The sequence below is a fragment of the Rutidosis leptorrhynchoides genome, chromosome 5 (genome assembly GCF_046630445.1).
Source record: "Rutidosis leptorrhynchoides isolate AG116_Rl617_1_P2 chromosome 5, CSIRO_AGI_Rlap_v1, whole genome shotgun sequence".
In the NCBI taxonomy this organism is placed as follows: Eukaryota; Viridiplantae; Streptophyta; class Magnoliopsida; order Asterales; family Asteraceae; genus Rutidosis; species Rutidosis leptorrhynchoides.
This window is the reverse complement of record NC_092337.1, coordinates 139,611,519-139,635,329: the sequence shown is the minus strand read 5'-3', so window position 1 is coordinate 139,635,329 and position 23,811 is coordinate 139,611,519.

Below are 23,811 nucleotides of genomic sequence, written 5' to 3'. Positions count from 1 at the left end.
CCATTTAATTATTTTTACTACCAATCATATTCAATTTGTTACTACAACAATAAGAAGCATTATATTGTTGTTGTTGTTGTTGTTTTTCGATCAGTTTTAAACCCAAAACCATCAGTTCATCATCAGCATAATCTACCAACGAACACCCTCCTGTCTTCTATTGCTCTTCATATACACATGCGTGTGTTTCTGTTCGATCACTACAAAACCCTCATCGAGCCACTTTTTTTACAGTTTGTTGTAGTCGAGGACAAACACCTTTTGATTCATTATTGTAGATATGATAACCGATAATGACTGCTGCAAGTGGAACACTTTCTGTTACATTTTAATAATCAAACAATTCCACTTTTTGACTTATGATAATGGGGAGGGTATGATCGTGATGATAAAAGTAGCGATGATGATTACAGTGGGTCACAATGAGTCAATTATGAAGACTGTCAATCTATCAAACACTTTATTTAAAACTTGTTATTGGGCCGGTTGATGGATCAAATTTACAAACTAATGAACTAATAAATGGACTAGTAAATGGACTTCTTTTAAATAAAAATGGGATATATATTTTTTTTCTTGGACTTTTAATGGAACTCTATAGGATGATGATGATTATGATGAGGATGACATAGTGATTAGGATAATGAATTTAATGATGATCATGATAATAATTTCGGTTATGATGAAGATGATAAAGAAATTAATGTCGTGATAAGATGATGTCTTTGGAAACAAGATGATTACCGTTGGTGATTTATGTTCTTTTCCCCGTCATCTGTTTCTGCTTTTGGTTTTCTGATTCGAATAAACCTTAGGCCATCGAACTTGCAGCTTGTTCTATATATATATATATATATATATATATATATATATATATATATATATATATATATATATATATATATATATATATATATATATATTACTTCGATTGAACACAAACACAACACCATCTCAGAATCATCACCTGCTATTGTTGTTATTCTTCATCATGTACTCGACAAACTTTACACAAACACACGTATATTCTGTAAATAAATCCTACTACTCGAAAACCATCTATCCCCAGATACAGTCATCAACGAGAAACCACAACATCTTCTCCAAACCTGCTACTGTTCGGATTATTGCTGCAACTATTCGATTGTGTCTGTTTATGTTGTCATCTGGTTGATCGAGAGCCATAAAACCAATCCCAAGTAAACTATGTCGAAGTCTACTACTGCTTCTTAATTGTTCCTGTTAACCGTAACCCTTTTGTTCTAATACAAATTGGGTCGATTAATGGCTATTGGATCGGACTATAATTGGGTCACTCGGGCTTTTAATGGACTTGCAAGGCTAACTAAACTACTTGTGGATGATGGGCTACTAGGGTTTTGCAAATTGGACTTCAAGTTTTTATGGACTCATTTTAAGCTCACATATTTTTTTTTGGATGGTATAAATCTCATCACTCATTTATATTATTAATATTATTACCATTAATACAAGTATTATTATTACTAATTAAAAACTTGATGAAAATAATGTTAGATATAATAATTATAATTATAATGTTATGAAGATCTTGATTCAATTATTTAACATAATTACGAGACGATTATGATTAAGAAGATATAAAAATTTGGCTATGAATATAATTATAATAAAAGTCATGATTCGAGGAATTATTATTATTATTATCATTATTATCAAAACTATCATTTTTATTATCATTCTTACTATCATTATTATTATTTTCATTAACATGATTTTTATATATAATTTTATTTACACTATTTTTATTATCATATTATTATCATTAATGTTATTATTGTTACATCATTATTATTACTACAAACATAATAACATTATTTACATAAATAATTACATATAACAACTTTTGATTTAACAATATAATACTAATTATATAGAGATATATATATGTATCAGTATAACTATATGTATAAATTAATATACAAAATAAATAAATATATATATATATATATATATATATATATATATATATATATATATATATATATATATAACCTTTGAAGTAACAAATATATTACTAATTAAATAAGTAATATATATAAACTAGTTTGATTATTATTACATGTTAATTATATGTGTTAATATATATATACTTGATATAGGTTCGTGAATCCGAGACCAACCCTGCTTTGTTCAGTTCAGTCGTATGCATATTTTACTACAAATATCGTATTGTGAGTTTCATTTGCTCTCTTTTTAAATGCTTTTGCAATATATATTTTTGAGACTGAGAATACATGCACTGTTTTATAAATGCTTTACGAAATAGACACAAGTAATCGAAACTACATTCTATGGTTGAATGATCGAAGCTGAATATGCCCCTTTTTGCTTGGTAACCTAAGAATTAGTAAACCAATCTACTAATTGACGCGAATCCTAAAGATAGCTCTATTGGGCCTAACAAACCCCATCCGTTGTAGCGGATGCTTTAGTACTTCGAGTTGTTTTATCATGTCCGAATGATGTCCCAGAACGATGGGGATATTCTTATATGCATCTTGTTAATGTCGGTTACCAGGTGTTCAATCCATATGATTTATTTTTATGCAGTTCGATATTAATGGAAATGAAAATCTTGTGGTCTATTAAAATATTGAAATTATTGTTATGATAAACTAATGAACTCACCAACCTTTTTGTTGACACTTTAAAGCATGTTTATTCTCAGGTATAAAGAAATCTTCCGATGTGCATTTGCTCATTTTAAGGATATTACATGGAGTCGCTCATGGCATATTTAGGACAGTACCTCGCAATGGAACCAAATGTTGATGACTTCATCCAGATAGATTGGGACGGGGTATGACAAAAGATATAGACTATTGGAACATCATTACTAAAGGTGATTATGTTCCATTTAAGTTTAGTGATGATAGAAAAACTAAAATACCTATACTCGAGGAAGAATGGACCAAGGAACACAAAGTAGATGTAGGCAAAAACTATGAAGCTAAAATTGACCATTTTAATGCTTTGCCTAGGAAAGAATATGAAGAGTTTTCATGATGGGCAGTGCTAAAGAAATTTGGGATAGTATCATGGTTACTCATCATGAAAACCCACAAGTTATAGAAAATAAAGTAGAATTACATATAACTAAATATGAACAATTTGCCATTGAAGATTATGAAAAAATAGATAGTGCTTATTCTAGATTTAACAATATTTATTCAAGTTTGAAAGCTCTAGTTACAATCTATACGGATAAGCAATATGTTCGAAAATTCTTAAGAGCTCTACCATCAAAATGGAGACCTAAGGTGATGGCAATTGATGAATCAGAAAATGCGGAAAACTTGACTCTTGATGAACGCATTGGAAATCTTAAAGTACACGAGGTCATACTAGATAAAGATGATGAAGTAGAGAAAGCCAAGAGAGAGAAGAACAAGTCAATTGCTCTAAAGGCTAAGACTCATTAAGAATATAAAGTCGAAGAAGACGATGATGATATTCTAAATGATGATGAACAACTTGCATTTATTGTTCGCTCATTTAAGAAATTTTATCGAAGACCGGGACACCATGTTCGTCCTCCGATGGAACCAAAGAAAGCACCATTCGATTCCAAGAAGAAATATGTAGGAAATACTTTGGATGCGGTGATCCCAATCACTTGATAAGTGAACGTCCAAAGAGAAAGAATGAAAAGGCTTTTCTAGGAGGTGCATGAGATGATGAAGAAAACAACACACAAGAGGAAGGAAAGGAAACATGTCTCAAGACCATTGAGGCTCCAAATGATGACGATGAAGCACTACAAGTCGGTCAAACCGACAATGAGGTACTTTCAAATACATTTTGAGTTTAATGTTGACAATTTTGTTAAATTATGTGTCTTAAGTAGTAAAGTGAGTAATAGTAATACAAACCTAAAGGAAGAAAATTATTTACTTAGGTTAGAAATTGTACAACTTAAAGAAAGAATCTCTAACTCCCAAGAATGTCTCACATGTGATGATTTAAAACATGAAAACCTTTTGTTAAACAAAGCAAACTAACTACTTGAAAATAGAATTAAGTTTTCAAAATATGATGGGAGTAGTAAAGTGCTAGAAGATATTCAAAATATGATGGGAGTAGTAAAGTGATTGAAAATAGAATTAAGTTTTCAAAATATGATGGGAGTATTCAAAGACCAAAGAATAACAAACAAGGGTTGGGTTATAAGGAAAATGCGTTTGAGGTAGAAACATCTAAACATAAACCTATAGTATTTGTTAAACCCCAAGAAAAAATTAAAGTAATAGAAATGGCAAAACCAAAGAGAAGTAAAACAACAAGGTCAACCTTAAATAATCAAGTTAAAGCAAAAGCTCCAATAAAGAAAGAAGTCAAGCCACATATGAAAAATCCTTTGAGAAGAATGAATAATCAACTACAAAATACTAGGGGTAATAACGTTGAAACTAAAACACAACTTAAAAAGAACAATGCTGTCAAAGTTGTGAAGAGATGGGTTAGAGTAGGAGTTTGTGATGCTAATCATCCCTGACCCAACAAACATTGGGTACCAAAGTTATTGATTAATGAAATATAGGTTTGTCTCAATGGCGTTGTACAAAATGGAGATTAGATAATTGATAGCAGATGTACAATGACGGGTAACAAAGAGTTCTTTAAAAAGTATACAGAGCATAATGGAGGTGATGTAATCTTTGGTGGCGATGTTTGAGGAAAAATCTTCGGTAAAGGTAACATTACTAATCAAAAGATTACACTTGAAAATGTATTTCACATTAAAAACCTAAATTTTAACTTGCTAAGTGATGGGGCGTGGATATACCAAACATAACTCTCTAAATTTATACAAGATGCAAATATCACAAAAAGCACACACAATCTATCGAGCACTTAAAACCCGGTTGCTAGAGCACTTAATGTAAGTATTCTTATCAAGTTCATCCTGTGAGAGTGGTTTAAATTGTGTATTTGAAACTAATAGTTATCCTAGGGATTTGTTTGATTGGGGGGTTTGCGAGAGAATTCAACTAACAACTAAATTTTTCAATAAACAAACTAAAACTTAACTAATAACATATAGCAAGTAATTAAGAAATGAGAATAAATCAATATGATAGAGAGTGTTCACTTATCTAATCCTCATTATGCTTAGATGGCCCTTGTTTTTCCCCAAATTGTTATCACTTAAGTTGTTTGAACCAGTAAATGTTCTTAATCCAATTTTACCTCACAAATTCACAAAAGCTTAGTAACACAAGATCAAGCAATGTATGAGTTGATTATTGAGATTATGCCCGGGTTAAAATCACTTAAAACCCTTTAACCATCAAAGTCACCTAAGATAGTCAAACACCACTATGATGAACAAAGGTCAATTGAAAACCAACTTAGCCTAGAAACACAATCACTTGAAATTTCTATTCTAGTTGTCTAGATCACCAAAGTTGTTGAAGCACAAATTGATTCACTACTAAAATCACTTAAAGAGCTACTCAATCCATGTAATCAAATAAAACCAATATCAAACATAGCAATGGACCTCATAACTAACTCAATAACATTAGCTCAAGTATTTCTATTCAAAACAACTTCATTCAATAGATTAAGGGCACATCTTATGCATTAAAGATTCATAGATAAGAAAACACAAGAGATTTAGCTACTCATAGAAAAGATTATACTAGCAATCATCATAAAAGCATCAATAAACATCATCTTGAGTAATTACAAGCTAAGATTCAAAGATAAATGAAGATAAACAAAGATTACAACCAAAGATTCAACTTAGATGAAGATAAAGTAAAGATTACAACTAATTGATGCAAAATATGTAAAAGTAAAGTGAAGATTACAACCCAAATTGATAACAATAGAAAGATCTAGCACTAATGAAGATGAAACTTGAGCTTGCTTCCTCCAAATCACCTTAGAACTCTAATGGATGATGAAATTAGGGTTTTGTGTGTGAAATTCGGAGTAAAACTGCAGATCACTTGAAAAATGACCTATCACTTTCTATTTATAGTGGTGAGGAAAGTGGGCTGAAACAGTGTCAGGAGCGCCGCTTTTAGCTTTGATGCGGCGCTCTTAGCATTAAGCTGGAACGTCGCTTCTGCTTGGGGTGCGGACGTTTGGCCAGGCTGGAACGACGCTTTTGCTCACTCTGAAGATATGGAGACAAAACGTGGGTAATTGCACCACTTTTGGATGAAGTGCAGCGCACTGGGCTGTGAGGAGCGACGCTCCTTATTCTAGAGCGGCGCTTTGGAGCTGTTTCCTGCACTTGTCATTTTCTTTGCACTTTTTGAGCATTTCTTGGTCAATTTTTACACCAAGTTAGGCATTTTGCTTTGAGTGGACACTTTGGCGCAGGAAAATAACTTTTAAGCCCCAACGATCATCAAAACTGAATAAAATGAGGTCGATATTGCGTAATAAATATATCTAAATGGAGCAATATCACTAAGTGTAGGAAAAATATGTGATAAAGGATATAACATGACATTTACAAAAAGTTCCTCACACATAATAAAAGATGGTAAAATTGTCATAAATGAAATTAGGAAGAAAGGTCTTTACACATGTAAACTAGATGACTTCAAACATGTAGATATTTGTCTAACCTTTATACATGATACTACTACTTTATGGCATAGAAGACTAGGGCATGCTAATATGAAATTAATCCATAACATATCTTTAAAAGACATTGTTAGAGATTTACCTAAATTAAAATATGAAAGCCATTTTTGTGATGTATGCAAAGTAGGAAAACAGTTTCATGTTAGTCATAAGCCTAAAATTTTTATCTCAACCAAAAGGTGTCTAGAACGTTTACACATTGACTTATTTGGGCCATCGACCGTTCAAAGTTATGGAGAAAATTTTTATATTTTAGTAATAGTAGATGACTTTTCAAGGTACACATGGACACTATTTCTAAAATATAAAAATGAAGCGTGTGAAAAATTTATAACTTTTGTGACTAAAATACAAAATTTACTTGGTTGTACAATAATAATGATAAGAACGGATCATGGTAGGGAATTTGATAATGATACCCAATTTGGAGTCTTTTGTGATTTAAATGGTATTTCTCATAATTTCTAGGCTCCTCGCACTCCTCAATCTAATGGGGTTGTTGAAAGGAAGAACCGAACTCTTCAAGAAATGAGTCGAACAATGCTAAATGAACAATCTATACCTCAAAAGTTTTGGAGTGAAGTCGTCGCCACCTCTACCTATATTCAAAATAGAGTCCTAATTAGGCCATTGATACTGCTACTTACGATATGGCCGAAATGTATGGTTTTATTCGTGCGGTGTCGTTAGGCCACAGGTGGTCTGAGTCAGTTAATCAAGGTAGCACACAGTGGTTTTCTTTATTTATATTTTGTGGGGCCTAAATTTACTTTTACTTTCTAAGGTGTAGAAGGTGTAAGGTAACCTAGTGTCGTATTTTTATGCTAATTAACAAATTGAAGATCAAAATGATAATTGTCTTTTAGTTAAATTACCTGGATAAAATATAGTAGTTGATTTTAGCTAAAGGTCCTAAATGCAGAAAAGTAAATAAAGTGGAAGGATATCCGGAGTATGCAGATCAGGGAAATGTTGACCAAGATATCAGTATTGGGTTAGGGAAAGGTAATTATTCTTATGTTAAGACTATGCTTGGAATGATGTAGATCTGGTTAGATGAGCCAATTACACAGACCTACTTGTCTCTGAACTCTCGGAGTTCTCTTTGAGCAGTGAGAAGTATGTCACTTGGTCATATAACTGAAGTGTAACAATACCTCGGAGGTTATCCTTAGTAGAGCATTAGGTTTATTAGTGAGTTAAGCTCTAATCCTAACCCTCCTTATTAGTTTTGGTAACTGAATAACAACGTGCCGTGTTGACTGAACACTGATCACAAACGAAAGGAATCCGTCGGCTTAAGTTGGCAAAACCTTAAATGAAAACTAACAACCATTCCATCATACTAGTGAGATCACAACAAATCAAATATTATATAGCATCACAGTTAATATACTGATAGTAAAGCAGATACAAACCTAATGAATACCTAAACAGTTGATATGACTAAGACCTAAGGCAACAATCAGACAAGAACATGCAATAGGCTTGGGTCATACAGTAAAGGCACTAACTAGATCTTAACAGCTCCTAAGAGGTCTCTTCAGAATAGTCAATAGGCATACTAGGTCATCCATGTCTCAATTCCTAAGTTCCGTTTCCTAAAAGTGCATTAAATGCCTCTCGGGAACTCCGGCCATACCGAGTTCATAGAATCTTCAGATACAGTATAACCAGGGGTCTTAATCCTATGAAGTAGCTGATTTCATATAGGTGTACAAGTCCTGATCACAACCTAGGTTGATCAATCCTTAAGATGCTAGCATACAAATCTATCAGACTTCCTAGTTCAGTATTATAACTGTAATCGTACTAAATTAACATAATTACGCTAACCCAAACTTCTATCATGGCAACATACAGATTAATTAAGCTATCATGGCAATATCAGGACACAATATTAAACATAAAAAGTAAGAACACATGTTTAATACAAAAGACAAGCATTTCGAATAAAAACCTGAAAAGGCTGAACAAATCTGCCCGAGATCGCAGGGAGTCGCCGGGATATCCTTCGGAAAATAAATGCTAAGCTAACTACTACTAAGAACACACTAAAAGATTGAAAATATAAAATGAATTGCAAATTTAGTGTGTGTTGAAATGGATGGAGAAAGCCCTTTAAATAGACCAGGTTTTTGCCAGAAAATGGCTGGCAACCCGTATGGCAACACGTTTGGTGAGCCGTATTTGGCAAGCCGTTTGCCTGGTGAACCGTTTCTCGAGGCCGTTTGCTGCACCATTTGGCAACCCGTTTCCCATACTGGCAAGCCGTATGGCAACCCGTTTTTGGTGCTAATCAGCCTTGATTCACTGGATCGTAACTTGATTTCTTGTCTTTCACCGTTTTCGCTCTAGAATCTTCGTTTTAGCTCCGTTTTACTTGATTCTTTTTGCATCGCCTTTGTAATTACTTAATCTACAAAATCAACTGAAAAAGCGATAATTTTGCCGACAAAGTTTTAATCTTTATTGTTTTAGGGCTTAATTTAGGGGGTAAAAATGTGACTTTTTGCCCGATATCAGCCATCAACGGATAAAACATCCTATGAAGTTTTAAATGGTAGAAAACCAACCTTAAGTCATCTTAGAGTATTCGGGTGCAAATGTTTCATCTTAAACAAAAAGAAATATCTTACGAAGTTTAAACCCAAAGCATACGAGGGAGTGTTCTTAGGATATTCATTAGAAAGTAAGGCATATATAGTCCTTAATAAATACACCAATGTTATAGAAGAATCCTTAGAAGATGATGATGTGATAGAATAAGAAGCCATTGAAATAATGCCAACTCAAGTCGAGTTCAATGAAATAAATGAGGACGGATCTCATTTAGAACCTAGTAATGTTAACTTAGAACTCACAACCAACCTTAAACATGTTAGGGATCATCCTATAGAATAAGTCATAGGAGATATTGAAATGCCCCTTTCATATTAATTATAAATGTTTCATATTAATTGGTTTCTTTGCGAGGTTTTGACCACTATATGAGACGTTTTTCAAATCTTGCATTCGTTTTTAAAAATAACCATAACCTTTATTATTGAATAAAGGTCTTAATGACATAATTTAGATTGTCTATCAAAGACAATCTCCTCAAATAAATAAGTTTTTACACAACCCATTACAATATGATCAAATATATTACAACAAATACTCCGAATGCAAGTTTAAATAATATAAACAATTATGCCGACTCTAAATCATGACCTTGGGTTGGCATACGACAGCGGAAGCGTTTTTAATATTCACCTGAGAATAAACATGCTTAAAATGTCAACAAAAATGTTGGTGAGTCATAGGTTTAATTTCTATATAATAATCATAATATTTAATAAGCCACACGATTTCATTTAATTAAATGCGCAGGATCATTACAACTGCAAAAATCATTCATACGATGAGTCGCCTGGTAACCGACCTTAACATAGAGTGCTTAAGATATCTGGCATCATACATTCCACTATTCAAATGTATGACAAGGATCCTTCGAAGTACTAAAGCATTTCAACTATTCGAAAATGGGGGTGGTTGGTGCCCGTAGATCTACCTTTAGGATTCGCATCAATTAGTGTTTTTCACTAATTCTTAGGTTACCAAGCATAATAATAATAAGTATAGATATCCGGTATAACAAAACAATCGTAGAATGTAGTTCCATGAACTTGTGCTTATTTTGTAAAACATTTATAAATTTTGCATGTATTCTCATCCCAAAATAATTTAGATAGTAAAAATGGGACTATAACTCACTTGTGATGATTTCCGAATATATGGTGGTAAGACTTGGCCTTTGACAAATTCACGAACCTAATAATAATATTCTTGTATCAAGATATATATATATATATATAATTAATATTCCATACTTATGATACTTGTGATAATTTTAATTGTCCATTGTTAGTAGTCCAATGTTCGTAGTCCAATAGTCCAATAGTCCAATAGTATGAATATATATATAAATATAAATGCGTATATTGTGTTAGAATTCACTAACACAATAATATATTGTCTTAATATAATAAGACACGTAATATGTATATTGTCTGAAGCAATCCGCGACTGATTGTATACATGTCTCAGGCTCGATCACAACTCAAAGTATATAATATTTTAGAATCCACTTTGACCCACAGCTAACTCGAAATTACTGCCAATGGTGTCTTATAGTTAGTTCCAATAATATATATAGAAGAAATCAAAATGATATGTCAAAACGCTGTATACGGATCCACGGTGATCAAGTCATATATATATATATATATATATATATATATATATATATATATATATATATATATATATATGGTGCCTTACGATCTTTATTAAGACTATAATATATTGTCGTAGAACTTAATCACGACTATTATAAATTGTATTTCCATAAGTTCGGGAGCAAGACATGTATAAATACGTGTAGGATACAAGGTAAGTTAGCTAGGATAAGGTTAGCATCCATTTTTATGAATCATGTCCGTAGCTAAAAATTAAGAAAAATATCCAATTTTGTTTTACCCATAATTTCTTCGTTACAAATCCGTTTTGAGTGATTCGAGTTGCCATGGTTTTGTATCGAACTCAACATTATTAATCTTAACAGAAAAATTATAGGTTTATAGTCAAAAATACAGCTTAGGTGTCAAATAAGAGAAGATAGTCATATCCGTCGTAAGAACGACATTTTGATGACCCTTTTGAAAAACATACTTTCACTTAGAGTTTAACCATGAATTTTGGATATATTTCATATCCATATAAAATAATATTTTTCACCAAAGGAAATCTTTTAATTCAAATTTTAAGATAGGTTTCTAAAATTAAACCCAAAACAGCCCCCGTTCGACTAAGACGGCGTATATTCGATTTTAAGGTGTTTTCGTGTTTACAAGTTTTATATCCTTATGTTAGCTTGACATATAGTCATAAAACATGTGTTAAAGTATTTTAAAAGTCTAGTTAAAAGGATTAAGTTTATTTGCAAACAAGTTTAGAAATAATCTAAACTATGTTCTTGTTGTTATTAGTTATAACTCAAAATAAGATATCTATATGAATATGAATCGAATAAAATTATGAATAAGGTTACTACCTCAAGTTACTTGGATAAAGGTACTGGAAAAGATAGGAAATAATCTTGGAATCAAAAGTATCTTTGATGGCTTGGAAACTCTTGAAGTATGAACGTGGAATGAACAAAAGTTCGAATAAGAATTCTATCTTGAATTAAGATAGTTATAAGTATATAAATTGAAGCAAAGCTTATATATGATTCTTACCTTGATTAAAAGATGAAAAGCTACTGGAAAGGAAGTATAATTCTTGATCCTAAAGAGTGGTGGAGTTGGATTGAAAGGTTGGAGGTAAACTAGTAAACTTGAAAGTATTTGTGAAGTGTTCTTGATGTGTTCTTGAATATTGATGTTTCTTGATTGTAATTGAAGCTAGATTGACTTAGATGATCAATATTACTGAAGTAGAGAGGTTCTTGAGTGTAGAGAGAGTTAGGATGGAGAAAATTTGGATTAGAAAATCAAGGAATTGTGATGTGTGTGTGTTGTTTGAAAAAAATGCCTAATGCTTAGTCAATATAAGGTTACTAGTTTTTGTTTTTATGCATAAATATCAAGTATAAGTTAAAACAAGTCATGATCATGGTTTATGACTCATTAAAATATCGTTACAATGATAATCGTTACAACGATAATCGTTACATATATTTCTCGTTTCAAAATCCTTAAGTTAGTAGTATTGTTTTTACATATGTAGTTCATTGTTAATACACTTAATGATATGTTTAATTGTCATTTATCATGTTAAACATTGTGTATCAATATCTTAATATGATTCATATGTATTTAGTAAGACATTGTTATAACGATAATCGTTATATATATGTATATAGTCTTGAAGTCTTTAAGTTAGTAATCTCATTTTATGTATATAACCAATTGTTATTATATGTAATGAGATACTTAAATATCATTTTATAAAATCATAAGTATATATATATATCTATATATACCTCATTATATAATTATTTCGAGTTATGACGTTCGTGAATCATCAGACAAACTGGGTGGCCAAACATTTGTATAAACTTCATTTCAAATAACCAAATCTTAATGAATTTGATTGCTTAACATGTTGGAAACATTAATTATGTAAATATTAATCTTCTATATATTATCAGAAAAATTCGGGTCGTTACATTACACACCCGTTAAATTAAATTTCGTCCCGAAATTTAAAATAGTACCTAGTTAACGTGTGATATCGGGAAACAAATGTGGGTACTTCAGCTTCATTTGGTCTTCTCATTCCCAAGTAAATTTAGGTCCTCTACTAGCATTCCATCGAACCATAACGATTGGTATCTTACTTTGTTTGAGTCGCTTGACCTCACGATCCATAATTTCGACGGGTTCTTCGACGAAATTTAGTTTCTCGTCAATTTTAATCTCTTCTAAAGGAATAATGAGATCTTCGGTAGCTAGGCATTTCTTTAGGTTTGAAACATGAAAGGTATTGTGAATCTTTTCTAATTGTGGAGGTAGCTCAAGTCGATAGGCCACCGGCCCAATGCGTTTTTCAGTCTTGAATGGCCCAATGTATCTTGGGCTCAATTTCCCCCGCTTTCCAAAATGAATAACACCTTTCCAAGGTGATACCTTAAGCATAACCATATCACCTTCCTTAAACTCTAAAGGTTTTCTTCTAACATCCGCATAGCTCTTTTATCGACTCTGGGCTATTTTCAATCGTTGCTGAATCTGAATGATTTTATCGGTGGTTTCTTGGATAATTTCTGGACCTGTAATCTGTTTATCCCCCACATCACTCCAACAAATCGGAGACCTGCGCTTTCTACCATAAAGTGCCTCGAATGGTGCCGCCTTAATACTAGAATGATAGCTGTTGTTGTAGGAAAACTCAGCTAACGGTAGATGTCGATCCCAACTGCTTCCAAAATCAATAACACATGCTCGTAGCATGTCTTCGAGTGTCTGAATCGTCCTTTCACTCTGCCCATCAGTTTGTGGATGATAGGCAGTACTTAAATTTAGACGAGTTCCCAACGCTTCGTGTAATGCCTGCCAGAATCTGAAAGTAAATCTGCTATCACGATCAGAGATAATAGAGATTGGTATACCATGTCTAGAAACAACTTATTTCAGGTATAATCATGCTAATTTCTCTATACCATCCTCTTCTTTTATTGGCAGAAAGTGTGCTGACTTAGTAAGACGATCGACTATTACCCAAATCACATCATAACCACCTGCGGTTCTTGGTAACTTAGCAATGAAATCCATGGTAATATTTTCCCATTTCCATTCTGGGATTTCAGGTTGTTGGAGTAGGCCCGATGGTTTCTGATGTTTAGCTTTGACTTTAGAACAAGTCAAACATGCTCCTACATATGTTTCTATATCGGCCTTCATTCCTGGCCACCAAAAGTTTCTCTTGAGGTCTTGGTACATTTTCCTCGCTCCGGGATGTATTGAATATCTGGTTTTATGTGCTTCATCTAGTACCACTTTCCCAAAAATCTCCATTCTTTGGTACCCAAATTCTTTCAGCTAAATACCTGGTTCCGTCTTCCCGAATATTAAGCTATTTTTCTAATCCTTTAGGTATTTCCCTTCCAAAAATTCCTTCCTTCAAAACCTCATGTTGTGCCTCTTTTATTCGACTAGTAAGATTAGTATGAATAATCATGTTCATAGCTTTTACTCGAATAGGTTCTCTTTCCTTTCGACTCAAGGCATCGGCTACCACATTCGCTTTCCCCGGGTGGTAACGGATTTCACAATCATAATCATTTAGCAGCTCAACCCATCTACGCTGCCTCATGTTTAGTTGCTTTTGATTTAAAATATGTTGGAGACTTTTGTGGTCAGTGTATACGATAAACTTGACCCCATATAGATAATGTCTCCACATCTTTAATGCAAAAACAGTGGCGCTCAATTCCAGATCATGTGTGGTGTAGTTTGGTTCATGAATTTTGAGTTGTCGAGAAGCATATGCAATCACCTTCTTCCGTTGCATAAGAACACACCCAAAACCCATTCTTGATGCGTCGCAGTAAATAACAAAATCTTCCATTCCATCAGGTAACCACAAAATATGTGCCATAGTTAACTTCTTTTTCAACAATTGGAAGGCACCCTCTTGTTCGGAAGTCTATTCATACTTCTTCCCCTTATGTGTCAAGGCAGTTAAAGGTTTGGCTACTCGAGAGAAATCTTGAATAAATATCCTATAATAACCGGCTAAACCCAAAAATTGATGTATTTGCGTTGGAGTTTTCGGGGTTTCCCAATTTTTGATAGCTTCGATCTTGGCGGGATCAACTTTGATTCCATTACTACTGACTACGTGGCCAAGAAATTGTACTTTATTTAACCAAAAAGCGCACTTAGAGAATTTTGCATAAAGCTGTTCTTTTCTTAACAATTCTAACACAAGCCTCAAGTGTTGTTCGTGTTCTTGGTTATTCTTCGAATAGATAAGAATGTCATCAATAAAGTGAAATGTCCCGTTCTTATTGATTAAAAATGTTCCATATTAATTGATTTCGTTGCGAGGTTTTGACCTCTATATGAGACGTTATTCAAAGACTGCATTCATTTTTAAAACAAACCATAACCTTTATTTCATAAATAAAGGTTTAAAAAGCTTTACGTAGATGATCAAATAATGATAATCTAAAATATCCTGTTTACACACGACCATTACCTAATGGTTTACAATACAAATATGTTACATCGAAATCAGTTTCTTGAATGCAGTTTTTACACAATATCATACAAACATGGACTCCAAATCTTGTCCTTATTTTAATATGCAACAGCGGAAGCTCTTAGTATTCACCTGAGAATAAACATGCTTTAAACGTCAACAAAAAATGTTGGTAAGTTATAGGTTTAACCTATATATTTCAAATCGTAACAATAGACTACAAGATTTCATATTTCAATACACATCCCATACATAGAGACAAAAATCATTCATATGGTGAACACCTAGTAACCGACATTAACAAGATGCATATATAAGAATATCCCCATCATTCCGGGACACCCTTCGGATATGATATAAATTTCGAAGTACTAAAGCATCCGGTACTTTGGATGGGGTTTGTTAGGCCCAATAGATCTATCTTTAGGATTCGCGTCAATTAGGGTGTCTGTTCCCTAATTCTTAGATTACCAGACTTAATAAAAAGGGGCATATTCGATTTCGATAATTCAACCATAGAATGTAGTTTCATGTACTTGTGTCTATTTTGTAAATCATTTATAAAACCTGCATGTATTCTCATCCCAAAAATATTAGATTTTAAAAGTGGGACTATAACTCACTTTCACAGATTTTTACTTCGTCGGGAAGTAAGACTTGGCCACTGGTTGATTCACGAACCTATAACAATATATACATATATATCAAAGTATGTTCAAAATATATTTACAACACTTTTAATATATTTTGATGTTTTAAGTTTATTAAGTCAGCTGTCCTCGTTAGTAACCTACAACTAGTTGTCCACAGTTAGATGTACAGAAATAAATCGATAAATATTATCTTGAATCAATCCACGACCCAGTGTATACGTATCTCAGTATTGATCACAACTCAAACTATATATATTTTGGAATCAACCTCAACCCTGTATAGCTAACTCCAACATTCACATATAGAGTGTCTATGGTTGTTCCGAAATATATATAGATGTGTCGACATGATAGGTCGAAACATTGTATACGTGTCTATGGTATCTCAAGATTACATAATATACAATACAAGTTGATTAAGTTATGGTTGGAATAGATTTGTTACCAATTTTCACGTAGCTAAAATGAGAAAAATTATCCAATCTTGTTTTACCCATAACTTCTTCATTTTAAATCTGTTTTGAGTGAATCAAATTGCTATGATTTCATATTGAACTCTATTTTATGAATCTAAACAGAAAAAGTATAGGTTTATAGTCGAAAAAATAAGTTACAAGTCGTTTTTGTAAAGGTAGTCATTTCAGTCGAAAGAACGACGTCTAGATGACCATTTTAGAAAACATACTTCCACTTTGAGTTTAACCATAATTTTTGGATATAGTTTCATGTTCATAATAAAAATCATTTTCTCAGAATAACAACTTTTAAATCAAAGTTTATCATAGTTTTTAATTAACTAACCCAAAACAGCCCGCGGTGTTACTACGACGGCGTAAATCCGGTTTTACGGTGTTTTTCGTGTTTCCAGGTTTTAAATCATTAAGTTAGCATATCATATAGATATAGAACATGTGTTTAGTTGATCTTAAAAGTCAAGTTAGAAGGATTAACTTTTGTTTGCGAACAAGTTTAGAATTAACTAAACTATGTTCTAGTGATTACAAGTTTAAACCTTCGAATAAGATAGCTTTATATGTATGAATCGAATGATGTTATGAACATCATTACTACCTTAATTTCCTTGGATAAACCTACTGGAAAATAGAAAAATGGATCTAGCTTCAATGGATCCTTGGATGGCTCGAAGTTCTTGAAGCAGAATCATGACACGAAAACAAGTTCAAGTAAGATCATCACTTGAAATAAGATTGTTATAGTTATAGAAATTGAACCAAAGTTTGAATATGATTATTACCTTGTATTAGAATGATAACCTACTGTATGAAACAAAGATTTCTTGAGGTTGGATGATCACCTTACAAGATTGGAAGTGAGCTAGCAAACTTGAAAGTATTCTTGATTTTATGAAACTAGAACTTTTGGAATTTATGAAGAACACTTAGAACTTGAAGATAGAACTTGAGAGAGATCAATTAGATGAAGAAAATTGAAGAATGAAAGTGTTTGTAGGTGTTTTTGGTCGTTGGTGTATGGATTAGATATAGAGGATATGTAATTTTGTTTTCATGTAAATAAGTCATGAATGATTACTCATATTTTTGTAATTTTATGAGATATTTCATGCTAGTTGCCAAATGATGGTTCCTACATGTGTTAGGTGACTCACATGGGCTGCTAAGAGCTGATCATTGGAGTGTATATACCAATAGTACATACATCTAAAAGCTGTGTATTGTACGAGTACGAATACGGGTGCATACGAGTAGAATTGTTGATGAAACTGAACGAGGATGTAATTGTAAGCATTTTTGTTAAGTAGAAATATTTTGATAAGTGTATTGAAGTCTTTCAAAAGTGTATAAATACATATTAAAACACTACATGTATATACATTTTAACTGAGTCGTTAAGTCATCGTTAGTCGTTACATGTAAGTGTTGTTTTGAAACCTTTAGGTTAACGATCTTGTTAAATGTTGTTAACCCAATATTTATAATATCAAATGAGATTTTAAATTATTATATTATCATGATATTATCATGTATGAATATCTCTTAATATGATATATATACATTAAATGTATTTACAACGATAATCGTTACATATATGTCTCGTTTAAAAATCATTAAGTTAGTAGTCTTGTTTTTACATATGTAGTTCATTGTTAATATACTTTATGATATGTTTTCTTATCATAGTATCATTTTAACTATATATATATATATCCATATATATGTCATCATATAGTTTTTACAAGTTTTAACGTTCGTGAATCACCGATCAACTTGGGTGGTCAATTGTCTATATGAAACATATTTCAATTAATCAAGTCTTAACAAGTTTGATTGCTTAACATGTTGGAAACATTTAATCATGTAAATATCAATCTCAATTAATATATATAAACATGGAAAAGTTCGGGTCACTACAGTACCTACCCGTTAAATAAATTTCGTCCCGAAATTTTAAGCTGTTGAAGGTGTTGACGAATCTTCTAGAAATAGATGCGGGTATTTCTTCTTCATCTGATCTTCACGCTCCCAGGTGAACTCGGGTCCTCTACGAGCATTCCATCGAACCTTAACAATTGGTATCTTGTTTTGCTTAAGTCTTTTAACCTCACGATCCATTATTTCGACGGGTTCTTCGATGAATTGAAGTTTTTCGTTGATTTGGATTTCATCTAACGGAATAGTGAGATCTTCTTTAGCAAAACATTTCTTTAAATTCGATACGTGGAAAGTGTTATGTACAGCCGCGAGTTGTTGAGGTAACTCTAGTCGGTAAGCTACTGGTCCGACACGATCAATAATCTTGAATGGTCCAATATACCTTGGATTTAATTTCCCTCGTTTACCAAATCGAACAACGCCTTTCCAAGGTGCAACTTTAAGCATGACCATCTCTCCAATTTCAAATTCTATATCTTTTCTTTTAATGTCAGCGTAGCTCTTTTGTCGGCTTTGGGCGGTTTTCAACCGTTGTTGAATTTGGATGATCTTCTCGGTAGTTTCTTGTATAATCTCCGGACTCGTAATCTGTCTATCCCCCACTTCACTCCAACAAATCGGAGACCTGCACTTTCTACCATAAAGTGCTTCAAACGGCGCCATCTCAATGCTTGAATGGTAGCTGTTGTTGTAGGAAAATTCTGCTAACGGTAGATGTCGATCCCAACTGTTTCCGAAATCAATAACACATGCTCGTAGCATGTCTTCAAGCATTTGTATCGTCCTTTCGCTCTGCCCATCAGTTTGTGGATGATAGGCAGTACTCATGTCTAGACGAGTTCCTAATGCTTGCTGTAATGTCTGCCAGAATCTTGAAATAAATCTGCCATCTCTATCAGAGATAATAGAGATTGGTATTCCATGTCTGGAGACGACTTCCTTCAAATACAGTCGTGCTAACTTCTCCATCTTGTCATCTTCTCTTATTGGTAGGAAGTGTGCTGATTTGGTGAGACGATCAACTATTACCCAAATAGTATCAAAACCACTTGCAGTCCTTGGCAATTTAGTGATGAAATCCATGGTAATGTTTTCCCATTTCCATTCCGGGATTTCGGGTTGTTGAAGTAGACCTGATGGTTTCTGATGCTCAGCTTTGACCTTAGAACACGTCAAACATTCTCCTACGTATTTAGCAACATCGGCTTTCATACCCGGCCACCAAAAATGTTTCTTGAGATCCTTGTACATCTTCCCCGTTCCAGGATGTATTGAGTATCTGGTTTTATGAGCTTCTCTAAGTACCATTTCTCTCATATCTCCAAATTTTGGTACCCAAATCCTTTCAGCCCTATACCGGGTTCCGTCTTCCCGAATATTAAGATGCTTCTTCGATCCTTTGGGTATTTCATCCTTTAAATTTCCCTCTTTTAAAACTCCTTGTTGCGCCTCCTTTATTTGAGTAGTAATGTTATTATGAATCATTATATTCATAGATTTTACTCGAATGGGTTCTCTGTTGAAATGTCCCGTTCTTATTGATTAAAAACGTTCCATATTAATTGATTTCGTTGCGAGGTTTTGACCTCTATATGAGACGTTTTTCAAAGACTGCATTCATTTTTAAACAAACCATAACCTTTATTTCATCAATAAAGGTTTAAAAAGCTTTACGTTGATTATCAAATAATGATAATCTAAAATATCCTGTCTACACACGACCATTACATAATGGTTTACAATACAAATATGTTACAACAAAATAAGTTTCTTGAATGCAGTTTTTACACAATATCATACAAGCATGGACTCCAAATCTTGTCCTTATTTAAGTATGCGACAGCGGAAGCTCTTAATAATCACCTGAGAATAAACATGCTTAAAACGTCAACAAAAATGTTGGTGAGTTATAGGTTTAACCTATATATATCAAATCGTAACAATAGACCACAAGATTTCATATTTCAATACACATCCCATACATAGAGATAAAAATCATTCATATGGTGAACACCTGGTAACCGACAATAACAAGATGCATATATAAGAATATCCCCATCATTCCGGGACACCCTTCGGATATGATATAAATTTCGAAGTACTAAAGCATCCGGTACTTTGGATGGGGTTTGTTAGGCCCAATAGATCTATCTTTAGGATTCGCGTCAATTAGGGTGTCTGTTCCCTAATTCTTAGATTACCAGACTTAATAAAAAGGGGCATATTCGATTTCGATAATTCAACCATAGAATGTAGTTTCACGTACTTGTGTCTATTTTGTAAATCATTTATAAAACCTGCATGTATTCTCATCCCAAAAATATTAGATTTTAAAAGTGGGACTATAACTCACTTTCACAGATTTTTACTTCGTCGGGAAGTAAGACTTGGCCACTGGTTGATTCACGAACCTATAACAATATATACATATATATCAAAGTATGTTCAAAATATATTTACAACACTTTTAATATACTTTGATGTTTTAAGTTTATTAAGTCAGCTGTCCTCGTTAGTAACCTACAACTAGTTGTCCACAGTTAGATGTACAGAAATAAATCGATAAATATTATCTTGAATCAATCCACGACCCAGTGTATACGTATCTCAGTATTGATCACAACTCAAACTATATATATTTTGGAATCAACCTCAACCCTGTATAGCTAACTCCAACATTCACATATAGAGTGTCTATGGTTGTTCCGAAATATATATAGATGTGTCGACATGATAGGTCGAAACATTGTATACGTGTCTATGGTATCTCAAGATTACATAATATATAATACAAGTTGATTAAGTTATGGTTGGAATAGATTTGTTACCAATTTTCACGTAGCTAAAATGAGAAAAATTATCCAATCTTGTTTTACCCATAACTTATTCATTTTAAATCCGTTTTGAGTGAATCAAATTGCTATGGTTTCATATTGAATTCTATTTTATGAATCTAAACAAAAAAAGTATAGGTTTCTAGTCGGAAAAATAAGTTACAAGTCATTTTTGTAAAGGTAGTCATTTCAGTCGAAAGAATGACGTCTAGATGACCATTTTAGAAAACATACTTCCACTTTGAGTTTAACCATAATTTTTGGATATAGTTTCATGTTCATAATAAAAATCATTTTCTCAGAATAACAACTTTTAAATCAAAGTTTATCATAGTTTTTAATTAACTAACCCAAAACAGCCCGCGGTGTTACTACGACGGCGTAAATCCGGTTTTACGGTGTTTTTCGTGTTTCCAGGTTTTAAATCATTAAGTTAGCATATCATATAGATATAGAACATGTGTTTAGTTGATTTTAAAAGTCAAGTTAGAAGGATTAACTTTTGTTTGCGAACAAGTTTAGAATTAACTAAACTATGTTCTAGTGATTACAAGTTTAAACCTTCGAATAAGATAGCTTTATATGTATGAATCGAATGATGTTATGAACATCATTACTACCTTAAGTTCCTTGGATGAACCTACTGGAAAAGAGAAAAATGGATCTAGCTTCAATGGATCCTTGGATGGCTCAAAGTTCTTGAAGCAAAATCATGACACGAAAACAAGTTCAAGTAAGATCATCACTTGAAATAAGATTGTTATAGTTATAGAAATTGAACCAAAGTTTGAATATGATTATTACCTTGTATTAGAATGATAACCTACTGTAAGAAACAAAGATTTCTTGAGGTTGGATGATCACCTTACAAGATTGGAAGTGAGCTAGCAAACTTGAAAGTATTCTTGATTTTATGAAATTAGAACTTTTGGAATTTATGAAGAACACTTAGAACTTGAAGATAGAACTTGAGAGAGTTCAATTAGATGAATAAAATTGAAGAATGAAAGTGTTTGTAGGTGTTTTTGGTCGTTGGTGTATGGATTAGATATAAAGGATATGTAATTTTGTTTTCATGTAAATAAGTCATGAATGATTACTCATATTTTTGTAATCTTATGAGATATTTCATGCTAGTTGCCAAATGATGGTTCCCACATGTGTTAGGTGACTCACATGGGCTGCTAAGAGCTGATCATTAGAGTGTATATACCAATAGTACATACATCTAAAAGCTGTGTATTGTACGAGTACGAATACGGGTGCATACGAGTAGAATTGTTGATGAAACTGAACGAGAATGTAATTGTAAGCATTTTTGTTAAGTAGAAGTATTTTGATAAGTGTATTGAAGTCTTTCAAAAGTGTATAAATACATATTAAAACACTACATGTATATACATTTTAACTGAGTCGTTAAGTCATCGTTAGTCGTTACATGTAAGTGTTGTTTTGAAACCTTTAGGTTAACGATCTTGTTAAATGTTGTTAACCCAATGTTTATAATATCAAAAGAGATTTTAAATTATTATATTATCATGATATTATGATGTACGAATATCTCTTAATATGATATATATACATTAAATGTCGTTACAACGATAAACGTTACATATATGTCTCGTTTCAAAATCATTAAGTTAGTAGTCTTGTTTTTACATATGTAGTTCATTGTTAATATAATTAATGATATGTTTACTTATCATAATATCATGTTAACTATATATATAACCATATATATGTCATCATATAGTTTTTTACAAGTTTTAACGTTCGTGAATCACCGGTCAACTTGGGTGGTCAATTGTCTATATGAAACCTATTTCAATTAATCAAGTCTTAACAAGTTTGATTGCTTAACATGTTGGAAACATTTAATCATGTAAATATCAATCTCAATTAATATATATAAACATGGAAAAGTTCGGGTCACTACAGTACCTACCCGTTAAATAAATTTCGTCCCGAAATTTTAAGCAGTTGAAGGTGTTGACGAATCTTCTGGAAATAGATGCGGGTATTTCTTCTTCATCTGATCTTCACGCTCCCAGGTGAACTCGGGTCCTCTACGAGCATTCCATCGAACCTTAACAATTGGTATCTTGTTTTGCTTAAGTCTTTTAACCTCACGATCCATTATTTCGACGGGTTCTTCGATGAATTGGAGTTTTTCGTTGATTTGGATTTCATCTAACGGAATAGTGAGATCTTCTTTAGCAAAACATTTCTTCAAATTCGAGACGTGGAAAGTGTTATGTACAGCCGCGAGTTGTTGAGGTAACTCAAGTTGGTAAGCTACTGGTCCGACACGATCAATAATCTTGAATGGTCCAATATACCTTGGATTTAATTTCCCTCGTTTACCAAATCGAACAACGCCTTTCCAAGGTGAAACTTTAAGCATGACCATCTCTCCAATTTCAAATTCTATATCTTTTCTTTTAATGTCAGCGTAGCTCTTTTGTCGACTTTGGGCGGTTTTCAACCGTTGTTGAATTTGGATGATCTTCTCGG